Source organism: Vipera berus, assembly GCF_964194415.1.
Source record: "Vipera berus genome assembly, chromosome: 15".
Taxonomy (NCBI): domain Eukaryota; kingdom Metazoa; phylum Chordata; class Lepidosauria; order Squamata; family Viperidae; genus Vipera; species Vipera berus.
This window is the reverse complement of record NC_138218.1, coordinates 8,744,072-8,765,426: the sequence shown is the minus strand read 5'-3', so window position 1 is coordinate 8,765,426 and position 21,355 is coordinate 8,744,072. Positions and strand designations below refer to the sequence as shown.

The 21,355-nt window shown below is 46.6% G+C and overlaps 1 protein-coding gene across 1 annotated transcript in view; it reads right to left on the bottom strand.

Moving 5' to 3' along the window:
* GSN (gelsolin) overlaps window positions 1-16,145 on the bottom strand; it is a 36,658-nt gene extending 20,513 nt beyond the window's left edge. The window contains exon 1 of the mRNA XM_081339808.1: window positions 15,966-16,145. The gene's annotated coding sequence lies outside the window, so the exon portion shown is untranslated. The remainder of the gene's footprint in view (window positions 1-15,965) is intronic.
* Window positions 16,146-21,355: the final 5,210 nt, after the last annotated feature.

The window sequence follows — 21,355 nt, the reverse complement described above, 5'->3', positions numbered from 1 at the left end:
GTTTGGGAAATACGGATCTTGAGGAGAACATTCCCACCAATGCTTTTGTCAAGTGGGTCAGATCCTTTCCAGGTAGTTCAATTCTTTTCTGCTACTATGATCAAATGAGGTATTGTAGCTATATGGTCCTACAGTCCCAAGGCTCACCTACAACACACACAGCAGGATCCACACACACCCAGACATGGGCCTGGAATACCAAATCCAAGCTTTTTCTTGCCATTTCACCAGAAGACCCAAAAGTGCTTTTTCAAAAGGCAACTGGACTTGAAGGCTTTTCGCTTCTCATCCAAGAAGCTTCTTCAGTTCTAACACCAGCCTTTTTGAAGACCTGATGTCCCCTTGAATGGTTTGGGACAGAATTCTTGACCATGCCAGCTGGGGAATTCAGAAAATTGCATCCCAACCCATCCGGCTGAGGGAAAATTGCTATTCCGATGCTAAAAAGGGATTATTTTTTTATTTTGCCATTCCAATGCTAAAATATGTTTGAAACAAGTTTAAAGGCATCCAGAGACCCAAAATTGCTACCTAGAATAACCACTGCAGGGCTGTTACAGACAGATATCTTCTAGGAGATGTTTGAACTGTAAAGGTAAAGGTGAAGGTTCCCCCGCACATGCGTGCTAGTCATTTCCGACTCTAGGGGCCGGTGCTCATCTCTGTTTCAAAGCCGAAGAGCCAGCGCTTGTCCGAGGACGTCTCCGTGGTCATGTGGCCGGCATGACTAGATGCCAAAGGTGCACGGAACGCTGTTACCTTCCCACCAGAGTGGTCCCTATTTTTCTACTTGCATTTTTACGTGCATTCGAACTGCTAGGTTGGCAGAAGCTGGGACGAGTAACAGGCGCTCACTCTGTTACGCGGCACTTGGGATTCGACCCGCCAAACTGCCGACCTTCTGATCGACAAGCTCAGCATCCTAACCCACTGAGCCACCACGTACAGTTTGAACTGTACAGGAACTTAAAAAAAACACATTAAAGTTAATAAGTGGATCTATGCATGGCTTCAAAAGATGCAAGCAAATAAAACTTGCAAGCACAAAGCCACGGGTTCCAAAACCAGAGGACTAAATTCCAGCAATTTCGCTTCAGGGTTCCCGCCTCTTCTCAAATTTTCTGAAGCTTGGCAGTCAAAAGTAGAAACCTCACATTGATTGGGATGGTTCAGACCTAAGCTACTGAAGCCAGTGATTCAATTTTGCATTGAATCAGCAGAGGGCACACGAACACCACTTTTTTTTTTTAAAAAAAGCAAAAAAGTCTTGACAGACAGACCAGGAAATAAAATCCAAAATTGGTAGGAAGGCAAGGCCTTTACCTTAAAGAAATAATTACATTATGTTTCTTGCGTTCTCTAATAAGATTTCAGGATAGATTATATGGGTCGTTGGGAAAGGGTAAATCTCCTTTTCCTTGATATTTTGAACACCTGATATATATAAAGCACAAATGCTTTGATAATGGTACTTAGTTCGGGTTATGAAATGTCTGCAAGGAAACAAGCTCAGAGAGCAGCAAGTCTTTTTCTTCCTCCTCCTCCTCCTCCTCCTCCTCCTCCTCCTCCTCCTCCTCCTCCTCCTCCTCCTCCTCTACAAATATTCTCCTTTATTGCTTTTGGCTGTCCGATGACTGAAAGTGGCAAGCTCAGACAAGAGCCTTGGTGGAGCAAAAGAGCCTTGGTGGAGCAGTGGGCTAATGCCTCGTTAAGTAACACCAGCTGCCTGCAATTAGTGCAGATTCAAGTCCCACCAGGCTCAAGGTTGACTCAGCCTTCCATCCTTCCCAGGTAGGTAAAATGAGGACCCAGATTGTTGGGGGGCAATTAAGCTGACTTTGTAATAATGCCGCTTGTGTGTGTGTGTGTGAAAGCCCTAATAAGCAGGCATATACATAGAATGAAGGCTACTGCTAAGCTTGTAAGCCGCCCTGGGTCTTCGGAGAAGGGCGGGATATAAATGGAATCAAAATAAATAAAAAAATAAAATAAGCTAGTTAGCAAAAAAATAATATCGGCCCTTGTCAATAGTCCAGTCTTAACACAATGCAGTGATTCATTTCTGATTCAGGCATGCTAATTCCCCATCAGTTTGCTGGGTTTGCTGAGTATGTATAATTCCAATGCAAAGTCTCCTTTGATTTGTGCTTACAACCCTAGAACGTTACGCATTTTTCCTAATCTCGTTTCTCCCTTGTTTTCTCGAGTTTCCAGCTGAATCTTGCAGCCCTTCAGACGTCCTGGAGATCTCTCATCCAAGAACTACAGGCAGGACTCTCGTTTGGCTTTTCCCAAAGCAGCCAAAGTCTATTCCCTCTCACGCATACAAAGTCTGTATCCCTCATACGAAAAAGAGGTTGAGACTCCGGAAAGAGCGCAGAGAAGACCCACGAAGATGACTAAGGGGCTGGAGGATAAAAGCAAGGATGAACGGTTGTAGGGATTGAGTATGTCGAGTGTTACGAAGGGAAGACATGAGCTCTTCCAATATTTGAGGGGCTGCCAAAAAGAAGACCTGACTGCTCTTTAGAAGGCCAGATCCTGAAGCAGAAACTCAAATACTTTGGCCACCTAATGAGAAGGAAGGACTCACTGGAGAAGAGCCTAATGCTGGGAAAGGTTGAGGGCAAGAGAAGAAGGGGACGACAGAGAAGGAGGTGGCTGGATGGAGTCACCGAAGCAGGAGGCGTGAGCTTAAATGGACTCCAGAAGATGGTAGAGGACAGGAAGGCCCGGAGGAACATTGTCCAGAGGGTCGCGATGGGTCAGACACGACTTTGCAGTTAACAACAACAGAGTGGAATTGAGGCCTTTGAACTATGGTGCTGGAGAAGACTCCTGCGAGTCCCTTGGACTGCAAGGCGATCAAACCGGTCAGTCCTAGAGGAGATCAACCCTGACTGCTCTTTAGAAGGCCAGATCCTGAAGCGGAAACTCAAATCCTTTGGCCACCTAATGAGAAGGAAGGACTCACTGGAGAAGAGCCTCATGCTGGGAAAGATTGAGGGCAAGAGAAGAAGGGGACGACAGAGAAGGAGGTGGCTGGATGGAGTCACAGAAGCAGGAGGCGTGAGCTTAAATGGACTCCAGAAGATGGTAGAGGACAGGAAGGCCTGGAGGAACGTTGTCCATAGGGTCGCGATGGGTCGGACACGACTTCGCAGCTAACAACAACAACAACAAAAAGAAGAGGGGGGGTCAACCTATTTTTCCAAAGCACCTGAAGGGCAGGACAAGAAGCAACGGATGGAAACTCATCAAGGAGAGAAGCAACCTGGAATTAAGGAGAAATTTCTTGACTGTGAGAACAATTAACCAGTGGAACGGCTTGCCACCGGAGGTTGTGGGTGCTCCATCACTGGAGGTTTCCAAGAAGAAACTGGACAACCATTTGTCTGGAACGGTATCAGGTCTCCTGCTTGAGCAGGACGTTGGACTAGATGACCTCCAAGGTCCCTTCCAGCTCTGTTTTGACTGTTGCATTTTTGCCTTGTGTAGCCTGTCGCCTGCACCCAATGCATATCTCCTGTTGACTTCCAGGGGATGAAGCTTCTTCTGTTCTATGTTCTCTGTTCAGTGCAGATCAGATCTTCTCTTTTTCTCCTGCTAAAAGCGCCCAGGAATGTGGTTGAGTCAACTAAATTGTGTGCCTCCAAACTGTGGTTTGATCCAATTTACAGATCACGGCCTAAACAAACATTCTGCCCAGCCACAAAAGAGTAATTTCTCCAGGCGCGCCCTTCTCCCAATCCTGGCCCGGCTTGGTGCCTGCTGAGTCAGAAGTAAGCCCACCCTCTGAGTAAACCATCGCACTCTTCAATTAAACACAATGCTCATATCTGACTACATTTATGGATTACATTTCTTCTCCTCTGTATTGTTCCCCCTCCCTTTGGGGGTCAAATTCAGTAGCGCTTTGACAGCAGAGGAAAAAAAATAAATAAATACACCCAAGAGGTAAGGAGAACAGAAGAGCAGAGTTGGAAGGGAGCCCGGAGGTCTTCTAGTCCAACCCCCAGCTCAAGCAGAAGACTGTGTAGACCATTTCGGACAAATAAGGCCGTTCTTTCCTTTCCTTCTGGAAAGCTTGCATAGAGCACCCAGGACAAATTAGCAGTTACAGATTAGAGCTGACCCAGGTTAAAGCTCTCTGATCTGGGAAAGAGCCCAGTCCTCATGAGGTTCTCCAGATTCCGCTTGAAGGTCTCCAGAAGACCCACCGAGGATGGGCAGCTTCTCCAGTTGAGAAGCCTCTCCTGAAATGCAGCGAAAAATCTGCCCTCCCGTAACTTAAATCCTACGTATGTGTTCTCGTTCTATGGAGTTAAGAGTTCTCAAAAGACTAGTTATGCGTAGGAGTCATCTACAGGTGTGCCAGCCGGGCTTAGCAAGCACGGAGGAATGTCCTCAAGCTCTGCTAGGAAGGGAAACTTTGCAAAGGTCGTGGGTCCTTTGAGGAATCGTGAAATCCAGCTGTGAAAGGCTGAGGCTTGACTGGGATAGAGTGATCAGAAAAGGGAAGAGAAGGCAATGCTGCGTTCCCGGGGATAACGGGAACTGCCTTCTAATGGAATTCAAATCTAAGTCAATTATCCTGGAAGTTTTTAAGAAGAGACTGGGCAACCGTTTGTCTGAAATGGTGTAGGGTTTCCTGCCCTGAGCAAGGGGTTGGACTAGAAGACGTCCAAGGTCCCTTCCAACTCATTCTATTCTATTCTATTCTATTCTATTCTATTCTATTCTATTCTATTCTATTCTATTCTATTCTATTCTATTACATTCCACTCCACTCCACTCCACTCCACTCTAATTTCTATTCTATTCTATTCTATTCTATTCTATTCTATTCTATTCTATTCTATTCTATTCTATTCTATTCTATTCTATTCTATTCCATTCCATTCCATTCCATTCCATTCCATTCCAAGGAAAAAGCTCCTAGCTCAAGGAATGACCAACTGCTTCAAGGACGTGTTGATTTTGTTGCATGTTTTCACCTGTGGCTATGAGCGTCGCATTCCCGGTGTGGGAAAAATCAGTCCTTAGATGCAGGAAATTGCCTAATGCACACCAAATCAAGGTTGATATGTAGAGATATAAGGCCACCTTCTGTTATTGCATTAGAACAACTGAACTCTTGGAAAATAACAACAACAATACTCGTAAGTCGAGGACTGCCTGTATTTTGAAACGGGAGGACGGCAACCTTTTCAAACGGGGAACATCTGGCGACCCATTCTCCATTCCATCCCTGCAGCCTTTGGAGCTGGAATTAACAGCTGGAATAGATTTTTTTTCTTCTCTTTCCTTTGGTTTCCTCCCCTCCTCCCCCTTCTCTTAGTCCGGTGGAAAAATCCACAATCGTTTGTTGAGATGGTGCCACTGGGGCTTGCTGACAAGCTCCTAATATGGGCAAGACGCAGCCTTGTGCTCCCCTGCCCGAAGGGCTGGAAGAATCTCATGGCAGATGCTGACGTGGTTGCGGTTTTAGAGCTGAAGAATCGGCCTGGCCTTTTCCCGTGAAGAAAGTTTGGGAAGTGGCATTTCGGTAACCAGGCAGTCGGATGTGGAGCAGAAAAAGGCCCTGAGGTTGCTGCGATAAAACAAACGGCGGTGGAGCAGCCCGTTGGATCGTCAAGAGCGACAGAGTTGGCCAGAGTTGGCTTCCGCCACCGCTAATTTTTCCTTCCTTTCCATCAGATTTTGATGGGGCAAGAAATGTTTCTGCCTCGCTGTCGCCTTCCACCTCTGTTGGATCTGAGCAGATCTCTGAGTTGTGTTTGTGTCCTTTCAGGGTCTCCATTCCTATAAAAGCAGGAGTGTCTTCCGATCAGCCCCTTGCAATCTTCCTCAAACAATCCCTCATCTTGACTCGGGGAGGCATCTCATCCGAAATGCGGCTGTATTACACGCTCATTCCTCCTCCTTCTCTTCCTCCTCTTCCTCCTTCTCTTCTTCTTCCTTCTCTTCCACTTTCTCTTCTTCCTCTTCCTCCTCCTTTTCTTCCTCCTCTTCCTCTTCCTCCTTCTCGTCTTCCTCCTCTTCATGTTCTTCCTCCTCCTCTTCCTTCTCCCATATTTCTTCTCCTTCTCCTTTTTCCTCCTCCTCCTCCTCCTCCTCCTCTTATATATTAACTTTTGCTATCATGAAACTCTCCTGTATAATTACTATTTTTTGCCCAAAGCCTTGCCCAGCTGCCTGTATATAATCACTGATACGGCCTAGTTCATAATAGCTGTTTTTATTTTCTTTGTTGTTTTGCAAGTACACAGAATGCTTCTGTCTAGGAGACAAATTCCTTGTGTGTCTAGCTACACACTTGGCCAAATAAAGTATTCTATTCCATTCCATTCCATTCCATTCCATATTTTCTATTCCTTAATTCTATTCTATTCTATTCTATTCTATTCTATTCTATTCTATTCTATTCTATTCATTTCATATTCTATTTCTATTCTATTCTATTCTATTCTATTCTATTCTATTCTACTCTATTCTACTCTACTCTACTCTACTCTACTCTACTCTACTCTACTCTACTCTACTCCTATTCTATTCTATTCTATTCTATTCTGTTCTGTTCTGTTCTATACTATTCTATTATTATTATTTGATTAACTAGATTATTGGATTAATCAGTGGATTTTCCTGGATTTGCACAATGGCTTTGGATTATAACATACTCCAGTGGTCTAAATTCACACAAAATTAACACATCAGGGCTAACACTAAGCAAATCTAGCATGGTGTGGGAATGCATCTGCTGGGTACCTTTAACTGAGCTGATCAATTTTGCAATCATGCCCACAGGTTACTAGTCCATAGTGTTTCTTCTCTCCTGCTTGTGGGGGTGAATCCAAACCTCCGCGTGCCCGTGTGGACGTGATCTGGATGCTCTCTGAGCTTGGTTGACTTTTCCAGAGAGGAAACGGTGAAATCTAAGCTTGCCTGCTTGATCAAGGCAACGGAACGTCCTTTGAGGCTACAGCTAAAAAGCTGGTTTGATTCACCAAGGCACCATGCATGTGTGAGACCAAGTAGGACAGAGGAAACAGTGTGGACTGGTAACTTGTAAGGGCAATTGCAAAAAGGGATTACTAGACCAACTCAATTTAAATTGATTTATCTTTGGATACAATGACATTTAATCGTATTACTTTAATCTGGGCTAGATAACAGGTCGCTCTCTATATGCTGGACTGCATCCTGTAATCCGATGACGCTGCAACCGTCATAAATACGAGTCAGTTGCCCAGCATCTGAATTTTGATCACATGACCACAGGAGGGGCCCCTGCTGCGACGGTCGTTAAGTGTGAAAAACGATCCTAAGTCCCCCCCCGTCTTTTTCCCCCCGTGCTGTTGTAACTTCAGTCGCTAAATAAACTCTTGTAAGTTGAGAACTGCTCCACGCGGATCTTGCTAAATAACGGCTGCCGTGTGAACCGATAATGACGAACGTTCTCGGTGCTTTTCCTAGCTTGCTAATTTTGTGAAATCGACAAACAGGGCTTTTCGAGAAGCCTCGCCCGAGAGCTGCGGACGTTTATAGTGCCGATGGGGAAAAAGCACCAGAGCTGATAACGCTTAAAAAAAAAAAGATGGACGGAAAACAATGACGGAGACCTAGTTTGAAGTCTCCAACCTCCGGCCCCATGTGGAGGAAGCACAGCCACTCCTGGAAGAGTCTGAAGGGTTGTGTTGGGAGAAGGATTAGACGGCCAAGGGGAGAGTTTTTAGAAAACTGCATCAATAAAATAAAATGAAATAAGGAAGTGTAGCGTTTCGAACTCAGACGCTCCCGGAGTTATCTGCGAGAGGATGTGGTGAGAACCACACGGCTGCTTTGGAAACGGTCGCGAACAACAGACCCTTGTTACGAAGACGGTGCGAGCTTCCACAGAAAGAGGAAGAACGTCGGGAAGAGCAGGCCCTTGAAAGGCACAAACAGGGTTGACTGTCGCCTGGATATTTTTCACCTTTTGAGCTGTCGGCTTTGGGCGACCGGTAAAACGAAGGCAATTCTTCCGCTTCAGGTTTACCCATTCAGCCTTCAGGCCCCGTTTCCCATAAGCAGTGGGTCGTTCCGTGCCAGATGGACCCCTGCTGAAAATCGTCCACGACTCATCCTCAACTTAAGTTTGAGGGAACATCTAGAGAACATCTACGCAACGCTTGGTCCGATTTGGAGGTCCACCATGGATCCTTGGTCCACTTGATATGGAATTTATTTCATTATCAGATTTCTTTGCCGCCCATCTCGCTTTGAGGGCAGCTCATACATCATTACTCTCCTTGGTGTGTGAAGTTCTCTTCAAAACCAGCTTTTGAAGCTATCAGATCGTCAGGAAGCGAGAGCCAAGCAAGAAGTCAACAGAAACGGGCAAACAACTGTTCAAAGAGAATGTGCTCTTGACGTTTTGTCCCTGGCAAGTGAATTGTTGGTCAGAAAGCTTCAGAATTCCCCTAAAGGGCCATCTGAAAAGCAAAACTTTGGGTGCTCGGTGCAACAAGCACATCTGCAACCCGCATGATCGACAACCCTAGTGACTTTCATTAGTGAAGTTGGTGGAACTCATCCCATGTGTAGGGGGGGGAAAAGAGACCAAAGAGCTAGAATTCTCACAAACTGTGAGAACAATCAAGCAGTGGAACAGAAGTTGCCTTCAGAAGTTGTGGGAGCTTCATCACTGTAGGCTTTCAAGAGACTGGACTGCCATTTGTCAGAAGTGGTTGTAGGGCAGGGGTCTTCCAACTTGGCCCTTTTATGACTTGTGGACTTCAACTCCCAGAATTCCTCAGCCAGGCACGCTGGCTGAGGAATTCTGGAAGTTGAAGTCCACAAGTCATAAAAGGGCCAAGTTGGAAGACCCCTGAGGTAGGGTCTCCTGCTTGGGTGGTGGGTTGGGTTGGACTAGACGACTTGCAAGGTCCCTTCCAACTCTGTAATTCTAATTCTACTCTACTCTACTCTACTCTACTCTACTCTACTCGTCTAGTCTAGTCTAGTCTAGTCGTCTCGTCTCGTCTCGTCTCGTCTCGTCTAGTCTAGTCTATAAAACTGGGGCCAGAATGGAAGAAGAGACAAAGATTTGGGTTCAGGTTTTCCTTAAGCCATGGATCCATGGGGTGACCTCCACTAAGCATCTGACAAATAAGAACACCTCCCAGGGTGTGTGTGTGTGTGTGTATGTGTATGTGTGTGTGTGTTTTTAGGCAGGGTAGAATTTATGGACCTCACAAACCCACGTGCCCACAAGGCAGATTATTTAATCAATACATTGAGATCTCAAGACATGTCAACATCAGTTGAGAAAGAGAGAGGTCACTTTCTCGGACATTTGCCCTCTTGGTTTTTTTTCCCTAAAAATTTTCCCACCCTCTTCCCAAGGAAGATACCTCAATTCATGCAGAGGAGGCAGGTTGCGAAAAAGAAAGAGGAACTTAGATGACCACCGAGAAGAGAAGAAATACATACTAGAGGAAAGGGGGGAAAGGACGTCGGGAGAAGGCGGGAAGAAGTACCCATGGTTAGCAAAGTTGGATGGGCTCATAACATCCAGAGAGAGAGAGAGAGAGAGAGGAAAAAAAGGCATGTTAACATTCCAAGCAATTGATTGAAATCATATCTTAGCTTCCTACCTTGGCGTCTTTCACACAAGTCATCCCCATAACTTTATTTTTTTAACACACTCTCCCTAGGAAACATTTTAAATAGGGTTTAGATGGCTGCATTTCAAGGCACAGCAACAACAATAACACAAGCAGTTGTCTTCACTTTTTTTTTTAAAGAAAAAAGAGAGATTTTTTTTTCTTCCCTCCCCCCCCCCACACTTTGGAACACACGATCTGAAAAGAAGAGGCGGTGAAGGAAAGTGGGGGGGGGGAGAGAATCGCTTTCCATAACATCTGGAAAGGGGGAGGGAATAAAATGACAGTAAACACAGCTTTAAATCAAAAAGTCCATTCACACTGCTGGTATTCATGAAGTCTGAAGTCTATTTTTACCAGCTTTGGGCAAAATGCCCGTGGCATAGTGGCATAAGGGAGGGGGAAAAAAAGCTTTGACAGTCAACACCCCATCAGCTTCAGCTGGTCCAGAAAGGAAAAATACTAAAAAATACTGCATTTTTTTAACGAGATTATTGCAACTTTCTCTTTCCACTAAATGCTTTTGTCTCTTTTTTCCTCCCCATCTCTCAATCTCTCTCTGTCTTTCATCTCTATTATCTATCTATCATCTATCCATCTATCCATCCATCCATCCACCCATCCATCTCTGTCTATTATCTATCTATCTATCTATCTATCTATCTATCTATCTATCTATCTATCTATCTATCTATCTATCTATCTACCTACCTACCTACCTACCTATCCATCCATCCATCCATCCATCCATCCATCCATCTATCTTTGTCTGTCTGTCTGTCTATCTATCTATCTATCTATCTATCTATCTATCTATCTATCTATCTATCTATCTATCTATCTATCTCTATCATCTAACTCATCTATTATCTATCTGTCTGTCTGTCAGCCTGTCCATCCCTCCACCCCTCCATCTATCATCTGTCTGAGCCACCCACCAAACTCAGAGAGCACCAAGGACCCCACAGTCCTCCTCCTCCTTCTCCTCTTCCTCCTCCTCCTCCTCAAACCCTACTCCCTCCTAGCATTACCTATTTTGGATAATGAAACATCTGCAAGAAAACAACTCAGCTCAGAGCACCAAGGGCCCCACATTAGTCCTCCTCCTCCTCCTCCTCCTCCTCCTCCTCCTCCTCCTCCTCCTCCTCTCCACAAACCCCACTCCTTCTAGCCCTGATAATGTCACCTAGTTTGAGTAATGAAACGTCTGCAAGAAACCCAACAAAGCTCAAAGAGCATCATGGCCTCCTTGCAAGGTTAACTGTGGGGAGGAAAGGGCGCCATGCCATTATTTGTAAGAAGGGGGATGAAGACCCCTTGTTTTGTTTTTCTCTCCACATCCTCCCAGGCCATTTCAAATATCCTCCTTTATCAATTATCCTCGGGCCCACAGAATCTCCTTCCTCCCACCCCATTCATTCCTCCCTCTTTGTGACTTGGGCTTTCCTTAGAAGTTCCAAAACTTCCAGTGCATTCCAGAGAGGACTTGGCTATGGGACTTGTGTGACTTGTCGACTTAATAGAGCAAATTTTGAAAAATCACAACCCATTCAACGGGCGTGCATGTGTATTGTGAGCAAGGAGATGATTCATGCTGCTTTCCCCCCCCCCCCTTCCTCTTCGGATTTAAGCTGAGGAACATTCACAGCTGCTCCTTTGGAGAGCCGCCAAGGAGGAAAGGGCCTGCAGGCACCGAAGGAGAGCTCAGATTAGACTCATTTCCACTTTTCCAACTGAAACCAATTTGGCCTCGGCAAATTTGGAGTTCTAACAGGATTCCATGAATTCCACTTCCTTTCCGGAGGGAAAACCCACGGGGTAAAGAGAACCCCCGTTGTAGATTTGCTTTTCAAAAAAAAATGAAAAAAAACAAAAACAAAATGTAGTTCCCCTTTCTTTAAATCAGGCGTCTTCAAACGTGGCCCTTTTATGACTTGTGGACTTCAACTCCCAGAATTCCTCAGCCAGGCACGCTGGTTGAAGAATTCTGGGAGCTGAAGTCCACAAGTCATAAAAGGGCCAAGTTTGAAGACCCCTGCTTTAAATCATCTGCTTGGGCCTTCAAGTGGACAATCTAAATGATTGTCTAGATGTTTTCTAGTTTTGGTAATGAAACATCTGCATGGAAACAAGCAAGCTCAGAGCGCCTCCAAGGACCCCACAGTCCTCCTCCTCCTCCCCTCTCCTCCTCCTCTTCTCTACAAGCCCCACTCCCTTCTAGCATGGATGATGTTTCCTAGTTGGGTCATGCAATGTCTGCAAGAAAACAACCACGCTCAGAGAGCACCAAGGACCTCACAGTTCTCCTCCTCCTCCTCCTCCTCCTCCTCCTCCTCCTCCTCCATTCTGCTATTTAGATGGGCAATGAAACATCTGCAAGAAAGCCACCCAGCTCCGAGAGCACCAAGGACCTCGTCGTTCGACCCCGAGCTACAAATATTCTATTCTATTGCATCTTATTCGATATATATCCACTGTCTAATGTGCCTTCTTGGGTAAACTGAATTCTCGTTTTAAAATTTATAGCCATGTTTTCCTGTTGCAGCCTGGTGTACACCAAGAGAGGCGGGACTGGGTGTGTGAATCTGTCGATCTGAGATTTGGGGGAATCGACTATCGACACCCTTGTGAATCTGCTCTGCCCAAAACAGCCTTATGACTCACACTGGGGTGATCCTCCCTTTACCCTGTTTCCTGGTCTGCTCCAGTTCGCCAACTAATCTCAGCTCCCAAAGACTTGCTGCACGCAACAGCTGTATTCAGACAAGACAGCTGTATTCACACGCATTAAACCCGAACCTAGCCAAGGGCTTTTCACAAGACCCTGATTTTAGTTGCATGGTTTGATTTTTTTATTTTTTTATTATTTTTTAGGTGCTCCCGTGTGTTGGGCTAACCCAGAGAATGGGTTAATCTAGTAAGCCAGTTCCTATTGTAAAAAGTGAAGTGATGAGTGATGACAGATCTCTGGTTAACAGTGTGTCTGTTTTAGCCAATCCAGAGCAGGCTCATTGCTGCAACAACCGCATTTGCTTTGCCAAAAATCCAATCTTCAAATCATGCTATAAAAAGAATCTCGTCTAAAGCCGCAGGAATGCAGTGGATTAGTATACAGAAAGAACTGAACTAAATCAGCCACTGGGCTGACTTGGTGTAATTATTATATTCTTCAGAGCCACCAAGCAGGGAAATTGTGATTTTTTTAAGGCAAAGGATTTTTAAAATATTCTTATGTCCCAATCTTTCTAAAATGATTCAAAAGACAAAAGAGAGGCAGTTTGGACTAGCAGTGAAGGCACGAGACTAGAAACCAGGAGACGGTGAGTTCTAGTCCTGCCTTAGGCATGAAAGCCAGCTGGGTGACTTTGGGCTGATCACCAGGAGACGGTGAGTTCTAGTCCAGCCTTAGGCATGAAAGCCAACTGGGTGACTTTGGGCTGATCACCAGAAGACGGTGAGTTCTAGTCCCGCCTTAGGCATGAAAGCCAACTGGGTGACTTTGGGCTGATCACCAGAAGACGGTGAGTTCTAGTCCCGCCTTAGGCATGAAAGCCAACTGGGTGACTTTGGGCCGATCACCAGGAGACGGTGAGTTCTAGTCCCGCCTTAGGCATGAAAGCCAGCTGGGTGACTTTGGGCTGATCACCAGGAGACGGTGAGTTCTAGTCCCATCTTAGGCATGAAAGCCAACTGGGTGACTTTGGGCCGATCACCAGGAGATGGTGAGTTCTAGTCCCGCCTTAGGCATGAAAGCCAGCTGGGTGACTTTGGGCCGATCACCAGGAGATGGTGAGTTCTAGTCCTGCCTTAGGCATGAAAGCCAGCTGGGTGACTTTGGGCCGATCACCAGGAGACGGTGAGTTCTAGTCCCGCCTTAGGCATGAAAGCCAGCTGGGCGACTTTGGGCCAGGCCCTCTCTCTCAGCTCAACCCCCTTGCAGTGTTTTTGTGGGGAAAATAGGAGGAAGAAAGTATATTAATTACATTCACTTCCTTGAAATATTAGATATGCTTGCAGCCTTTATAAAAATAATAATAATAAAGAAGGGAAAGAAGCAATAAAGGTTACGTTTACTATGCTGAACAGCTTACTCGTTAGTCAGTTTCATGACTTTGCCCCATGCAACAGTGTGCCTACACTGAACACTTCTGTCTTTTTATTTTTATTTTTTGCAAGCAACAGAGTAGCCGCTACGTTTGTATACACTACGACAGAGAGACGGAGAATTAAATTCAGCCACAATAACCTTAGCATCCTTCAACTCAAGCCAGAGTTAATTCTCCTGAATTCTGCCCTCTCAAGAGGTGTTTGGCTACGCGGATTGTTTTCCGCAAGCTAGAGGTTTGCATATTGTTTCTGCAGAAAGCAGAGGATCCAGCGCAGAGATGCTTTTGGTCATTTAGTGACACCGTAAAACCCTGCGGCTATTATTAAAAAAAAAAAAAGAGAGAGAGAGAGAGAGAGAGATTTTTCCTGATTGCCAAAGAGTGTCAGTTTCACTCCCGGCAGCGAAACAAACCTTGCAAAGGGCTTTAGCAAAACTTGTGCTGCCTCTTCCACAAAGATTTCACAACTGCTATTTTTTAAAAAACAAAAACAAAACCCTTCTCCGAAACATTTCAGGTGAGACGTTCCCTGGAGTGTTGCAGTTTTACAGTCCAAATTCAGGATCTGATGAGTATTATTAATTCTTTGGATTGAAGAGGAGGTTTGTATGTCTTTTTTAAAGTTTTTTTTTTCCCCTTGAAGCTGAAAACTCTCAGGGGTCCAGAACACCTAGGCAACGGCTGGACCCCTGAGTGTTTTCAGCTTCAGGAAAAAAAAAGTTAAAAAAAGACATATTGGAAGAATACAGGGGTTTTTTTTCTCATAGAATGCCCAGAATGGAGTTCCGGCACTATATATAACTTTGTTATATATATCTAACTTTGGCTCCTGGTCTTAGCCTAGCTCCTGAAATTGTCCTGAAGGAAAGTGAGCATCTCTCAATCTTTGGCTGACAGATAAAACACCTTGAGGTTTATTTGTGGGTCACCGTAACAAATTCCTGACCCAGCTTCATGGGCCTCTGAAGCAAGTGGCAGAGAGTGCCTGGTGGAAGACAGGGGCTGGAATCGCCCCTTCCCCTTTTTAAAATCCAAAACTTTGGGGAGATTGCCCACTGGAGGGAGGGAGGGAGGAGAAGAGAAAGAGGGAGGGAGGAAGAGAGGGAGGGAGGAGGGAGGGAGGGAGGAGAGGAGGGAGGGAGGAGAGAGAAGAGAAAGAGGAAGGGAGGAAGGAAGGAGGGAGGGAGGGAGGGAGGGAGGAGAAGAGAAAGAGGGAGGAAGGGAGGGAGGGAGGGAGGAGGGAGGAGAAGAGGGAGGGAGGAGAGAGAAGAGAAAGAGGAAGGGAGGAAGGAAGGAAGGAGGGAGGGAGGGAGGGAGGAGAAGAGAAAGAGGGAGGGAGGGAGGGAGGGAGGAGAAGAGACAGAGGAAGGGAGGAAGGAAGGAAGGAGGGAGGGAGGAGAGAGAAGAGAAAGAGGAAGGGAGGAAGGAAGGAAGGAAGGAGGGAGGGAGGAGAAGAGAAAGAGGGAGGGAGGAAGGGAGGGAGGAGGGAGGGAGGGAGGAGAAGAGGGAGGGAGGAAGGGAGGGAGGAGAGAGAAGAGAAAGAGGAAGGGAGGAAGGAAGGAAGGAGGGAGGGAGGGAGGAGAAGAGAAAGAGGGAGGGATGAAGGGAGGGGGGAGGAGAAGAGAAAGAGGAAGGGAGGAAGGGAGGAAGGAGGGAGGGAGGGAGGAGAAGAGAAAGAGGGAGGGAGGAAGGGAGGGAGGGAGAAGAGAGAAGAGAAAGAGGAAGGGAGGAAGGAAGGAAGGAAGGAGGGAGGGAGGGAGGGAGGGAGGAGAACGGAAAGAGGAAGGGAGGGAAGCAGGAAGTTAAGGAAGGATGGAAGGAATTCCCCTCGTCCCAGACAAAGTAGCCCTGCGCTCCACCGACGCACACACACCCCCCACACCAAACTTCCCAGCCTCCAACACCGGGCGTTGCGCTGAGAACCGGCCAGGCGCCCGAGCGCACCTTTTCAGCCCGAGGTCCCACTTGCCGCCGGCTTCCTGGCGCCCCACGGATCGCCCCACCAATGCCACACCTCTTCAACCCCCCCCTCCCCAAATCTCTCCATCTAGCCCGCCCCGCTTCCCCTCCTTTGCCCGGGACCCCTCGCTGGCTTGGACCAGGACCCCCCTCCCCAGCCGTATCCAAAGCGCAGCGCCCCAGCGGATGTGGGGGGGGTCTCCCCTTCCCCGTTGGGTCTACCCCCCCCCCAGCACGCCCGGGATCCTACCTAGCTGGGCAGTGGATGAATCCAAGAGCGCTCTGCAGAAGCTCGGGCGGCGGAGACGGCGGAGAAAGGGAGAAAGATCCGGCTGGGCTGGGAGGGGTCGGGTCGAGCCCCCCCCCCGCCCCGCTTCTCCTCCGCCTCCGCCGCCGCCCTGCGCTCCGCCCAGCGCTCCGCAAGGCTGCGGGCCAGGCAGAGGCGGCTCCGGAGAGGAGTTGGGTAGGGCTGGCCGGCCGGCCGGCTCCGTCGCAAAGCGGGCTTGTTGGTGCGTAAAGCTGGGACATAGGGAAGGGTTGCAGGAATTGGGGATGTGTAGTTTAATGAAGAGAAGGGTGAGGGGTGACATGATAGCAGTCTTCCAGTATCTCAGGGGCTGCCCCCAAAGAAGAGGGAGTCAAGCTATTCTCCAAAGCGCCCGAAAGCAGGACAAGAAGCAACGGATGGAAACTAGTCAAGGAGAGAAGCAACCTGGAACTAAGGAGAAACTTCCTGACAGTCAGAACAACTAACCAGTGGAATAACCTGCCTCCAGAAGCGGTGAATGCTCCAACACTGGAGGTTTTTAAGAAGAGACTGGACAGCCATTTGCCTGAAATGGCATAAGGTTTCCTGCCTGAGCAGGGGGTTGGACTAGATGACCTCCAAGGTCCCTTCCAACATTATTATTATTATTATTAACAACCTGCCTCCAGAAGCGGTGAATGCTCCAACACTGGAGGTTTTTAAGAAGAGACTGGACAGCCATTTGCCTGAAATGGCATAAGGTTTCCTGCCTGAGCAGGGGGTTGGACTAGATGACCTCCAAGGTCCCTTCCAACATCATTATTATTATTAACAACCTGCCTCCAGAAGCGGTGAATGCTCCAACACTGGAGGTTTTAAAGAAGAGATTGGACAGCCATTTGCCTGAAATGGTATAAGGTTTCCTGCCTGAGCAGGGGGTTGGACTAGATGACCTCCAAGGTCCCTTCCAACTTTATATATTATTATTATTAAAATCCAGCCGGGAAGCAACCTGGAGGCCAGAAGAAATGTCCTGAGAGTGGGAACAATTGAACCAGTGGAACGCCTCGCCTCCAGAAGCCCTGGCTGCTCCATCGCTGGACGGGGCCCGCTTGTCTGAAACGCAGAGGTTTCCTGCTTGAGCAGGGGGCTGGACTAGATGGCCTCCAAGGTCCCTCCCAACTCTGTTCTTCTTCTGGATGTTGCCCTGCGCACGCCAAGAACCCCATAGTTTGCGCCTGAGCTGCATGCAACTTATCTGACCAAGCCCGCTTGGCGCCCCCGCCCCCCCGTTGACTCCTTGCTTGGATCCTGGGGTAGACTGCCCCTGCAAGCGGAGATTTCCTTCAGCTGCCCTGCCTCTTTCTGGAAAAGCCAGAAGGCAGTTGCTACCCATGTGGCTGTGTTTAGGTCAGCAGAAAAAGTATCCGTGCGTTTATAAACGTGATGCCAACCGAAGCATGCGTCCTAAGCAAAAAATCCAATGTACACTTTGCTTAACCAGTCTTTTCTGGCATTATACCTAATTTTTTTTTTAAAGTTCAGGTTTAAAATCTACGTGCCCTCCCAACATCTTTTCTAGCCAAGCATGTATCTTTTTCCAATTTTGTTTTATTTTTAAATGCTTCCCTTTTATTTAGGGTAAACTTCAGAATGTCGGGGGAAGAACTGGACAGAGTTGGGCAAGGGTGAGTCAACTTCTCCAAAGGAGGAAGCAAAAGAAAGGGGATCATTCCACCCTAAGAATGATGGAAAAGCAGACGAATGTTCTCACAAAGGAGGAACATTTTCTGCCGGTAGGCATAACGGGGTTCTCCAAAGTTGATCGCCCTTTCCATGACTACCTTCTTCGTTAGATCTACCGCACCCGGCGTTTTATACATGGCCGTTTTGGGCTGCAGTCGCTGGGAAATTTTAATTAAATTTTAATTAATTTAATTTAATTTTAATTGGGGATGGAACATCGTGCAAGACATCTATCAATGGGGTGATTAAGACCTGGATGCCAATCAAGTATTGAGAAGGTGATGGTGCCTAATGCCATTAAACCAGTGTTTTAGCCCTTGGCCAGTTTAATATGTGTGGACTTCAACTCCCAAAATTCCATAGCCGGCGTGCAGAGAATTCTGGGAGTTGGGGGGGGGTGTCCGTGCATCTTAAAGTTGCCCAGGTTGAGAAATACTGCATTAAATTCATTCGCCTCCCTGATGTTGCTATTCAACATCTGGCTTCAGATAGATCGACCTACCACTTGTCCTTACAACGGCAAAGTTACAATGGCACTGCAGAAAGTGATTTATGACCGGACCTCGCACTTATGACCCTTGCAGAATAGAATAGAATAGAATAGAATAGAATAGAATAGAATAGAATAGAATAGAATAGAATAGAATAGAATAGAATAGAATAGAATAGAATAGAATAGAATAGAATAGAATAGAATAGAATGACAGAGTTGGAAGGGACCTTGGAGGTCTTCTAGTCCAACCCCTGCTTAGGCAGGAAACCCTATACTATTTCAGACAAATGGCTGTCCAGTCTCTTCTTAAAAACTTCCAGTGTTGGAGCATTCACCACTTCTGGAGGCAAGGAGTTCCACTGGTTAATTCTTCTCACAGTCAGGAAATTTCTCCTTAGTTCTAGGTTGCTTCTCTCCTTGATTAATTGGTATCCCCAAAAACTGCATTTCCCAGCATTCGTTGGAGGGGTGCCCTCCACAAGTCTATTCCAACATAGCCTAGGTCTACAGTAGGGGTCTTCAAACCTGGCCCTTTGATGACTTGTGCACTTCAACTCCCAGCATTCCTCAGCCAGCGTGCCTGGCTGGGGAATTTTGGGAGCTGAAGTCCACAAATCATCAAAGGGCCTGGCTTGAAGACCCTTGGCCTAGGTCTACAGCCTAGCTGTCCAGCTTTTATTTTTAATTTCCTTCCCCAATGTACCTTTACTGTTCTTACTGAGGGCCGAAGAACGGGCCCAATTCCTGCAACCATTCTTCATTTCACTTAAATGCCAGGGAAGTTAGTTCCATTTGACAAGTGAAAATCCTCACGTGATTTGCCCAGAGCAGTAGGCAGAGGACTCTGTAGAACATTGTTCCTTCTCTAAAAGTCTTTGTGCACGTATAGTTCCACTAATAAGAAGAATCTTTTGGGGAACACAATAGCTTTATTTGTCGAACGCTTTCCGAGAAAACACCAGTCTCCCTCTGATCCAGAAAGCACGCATGGAAAATTGTACTGGTGTTGACTCCAAGGAGCCATAGAAACTGCGGCTGTTCTGTTTGCCTGAAAAATACCCTTTTTGGGAATCGTTTGAGAAGTCAACTTATCAGATGAACACGGAACGTATTTGTCATTGCAGGTAGATCTCAACTTAAAAGTTGACTTTTAACTGGGTTTTTTTGGTTTACTCTTGCGACTAGTGCAAGCACCCCCGTGATCGCCTGACCAAAATCCAGACGCTTGGCCGCTGACTCGTATTTATGACGGTCGCAGTGGCAGTGGCAAGATCAGCTCGTAAAATAAACTTTTTATGTATTAAACTTAGGAATCATGCAATGATTTTTTTTATGTAGCCCCTGAAACTTCCCCCAAACCTTGACCATGGAGCGGGCCAGTAAGTTTGCAGGCAGAAATTCAACTAGTGAAGGAATTCCCTGTTGAATGCAAGGCGAAGGGGTGGGGCTAAGACAGTGGGCGGAGCCAGAATGACAGCTCCTCGACTTTTTTTAAATGATAATTTTTTTGTGTGTTACACCCGCCCATTGTGGGCAGCTGGCTCCTCCCCTTGGTCCTCTCCTATCTGCGCATGCTTGTTTTGATTCTCATGGGCGTTTGCCTCCCACTGAATTCAATCCAATCATATCAAGGCATTTGTGGGCTGCAACCAATAAAAGATTATTTTGCACAAGTGCGTAATATTCTTTCAATCAGTTAAAACTTTTTATTTTATTCTCTTTTTAAAGGCTTCGCGTGTTTTCGGCCTTCCTTTCCCAAGCATGGAGCAATGCTGCCATCTCGTGGCCAAAGAAAAGTGTTGCACTTGCCTCTATTTTTCGTTTCTTTTTTCGTTTTGTTTTTTTTTTGCCCCCGAAAGCCCGGAGGTCGGATTCACACGAGCCTCCTCGCTTTGTGACTGATTCACACGTGTATGGCGGTTTGGCACAGTGCATCCAACTGGCTACTAAATCATGCAGAAGGCTAGGCTCCAGCCAAGGAGTTTTATTATTCTTTTATTGACCGACATTTTATTATATCGTCCCCCAAGGGGACTCCTGCTTTATGTGGCTCTGAGTTCGAATCCTGATCCCGTCCTTGACGAGATCAGCTCTTGGACTCCAACTCCCAGAATTCCTCAGCCAGGCACGGTGCTGGCTGAAGAATTCTGGGAGTTGAAGTCCACAAGTCATAAAAGGGCCAAGTTTGAAGACCCTCGTTTTAAATAAACGCTTTATGTGTTGACCTTATGAATAATACAATGACTTAAGGAGAGGGCTAGTAAACTTGCAGGCAGAAATTCAAATAGTGAAGGAATTCCCTGTTGAATGCAAGCCGAAGGGGAGGGACTAAGCGAGTGGGCGGAGCCAGAACGACCGCGGATGGAGCCCCTCGACTTTTTTTAAAAAAAAATATTTTTGGGTCTGTGTGTTACACCCGCTCACTTCCGGGGTCTGGCTCCTCCCCTTTGTCCTGTCCTATCTGCGCATGCCTGTTTTGATTCGCAATGGAATCTATCTCCCGCTGAATTCAATGCAATCACATCAGGGCATTTGTGTGTTGCAACAAATAAAAGATCATTGTGCACAAGTGGGTAATATTCTTTTAATCAGTTAAAACTTTTTATTTTATTCTCTTGTGAAAAGGGGAACGCGTGTTTTCGGCCTTCCTTTCCCAAGCATGGAGCAATGCTGCCATCTCGTGGCCAAATAAAAGTGGTGCACTTGCTTCTATTTTTCGTTTCTTTTTTCGGGTTTTTTTTTGCCTCCGAAAGCCCGGAGGTCGCATTCACACGAGCCTCCTCGCTTTGTGACTGATTCACACGTGTATGGCGGTTTGGCACAGTGCATCGAACTGGCTGCTAACCCATGCGGAAGGCTAGGGTCCAGGCAAAGGAATTTTATTATTCTTTTATTAATAGATATTATGTTATTTCTTCTCACCAGGGCGCCTGTTTTACGTGGCTCTGAGTTCGAATCCTGATCACGTCCTTGACGAGATCAGCTCATGAAATAAACGTTTATGTGTTAGCCTTGTGAATAATAAAGTGATTTTTTTTTAACGTACACCCGGCGACACCCCGAAAACCTTGACTAAGGAGTGGGCTAGTGAACTTGCAGGCAGAAATTCAACTAGTGAAGGAATTCCCTGTTGAATGCAAGCCGAAGGGGTGGG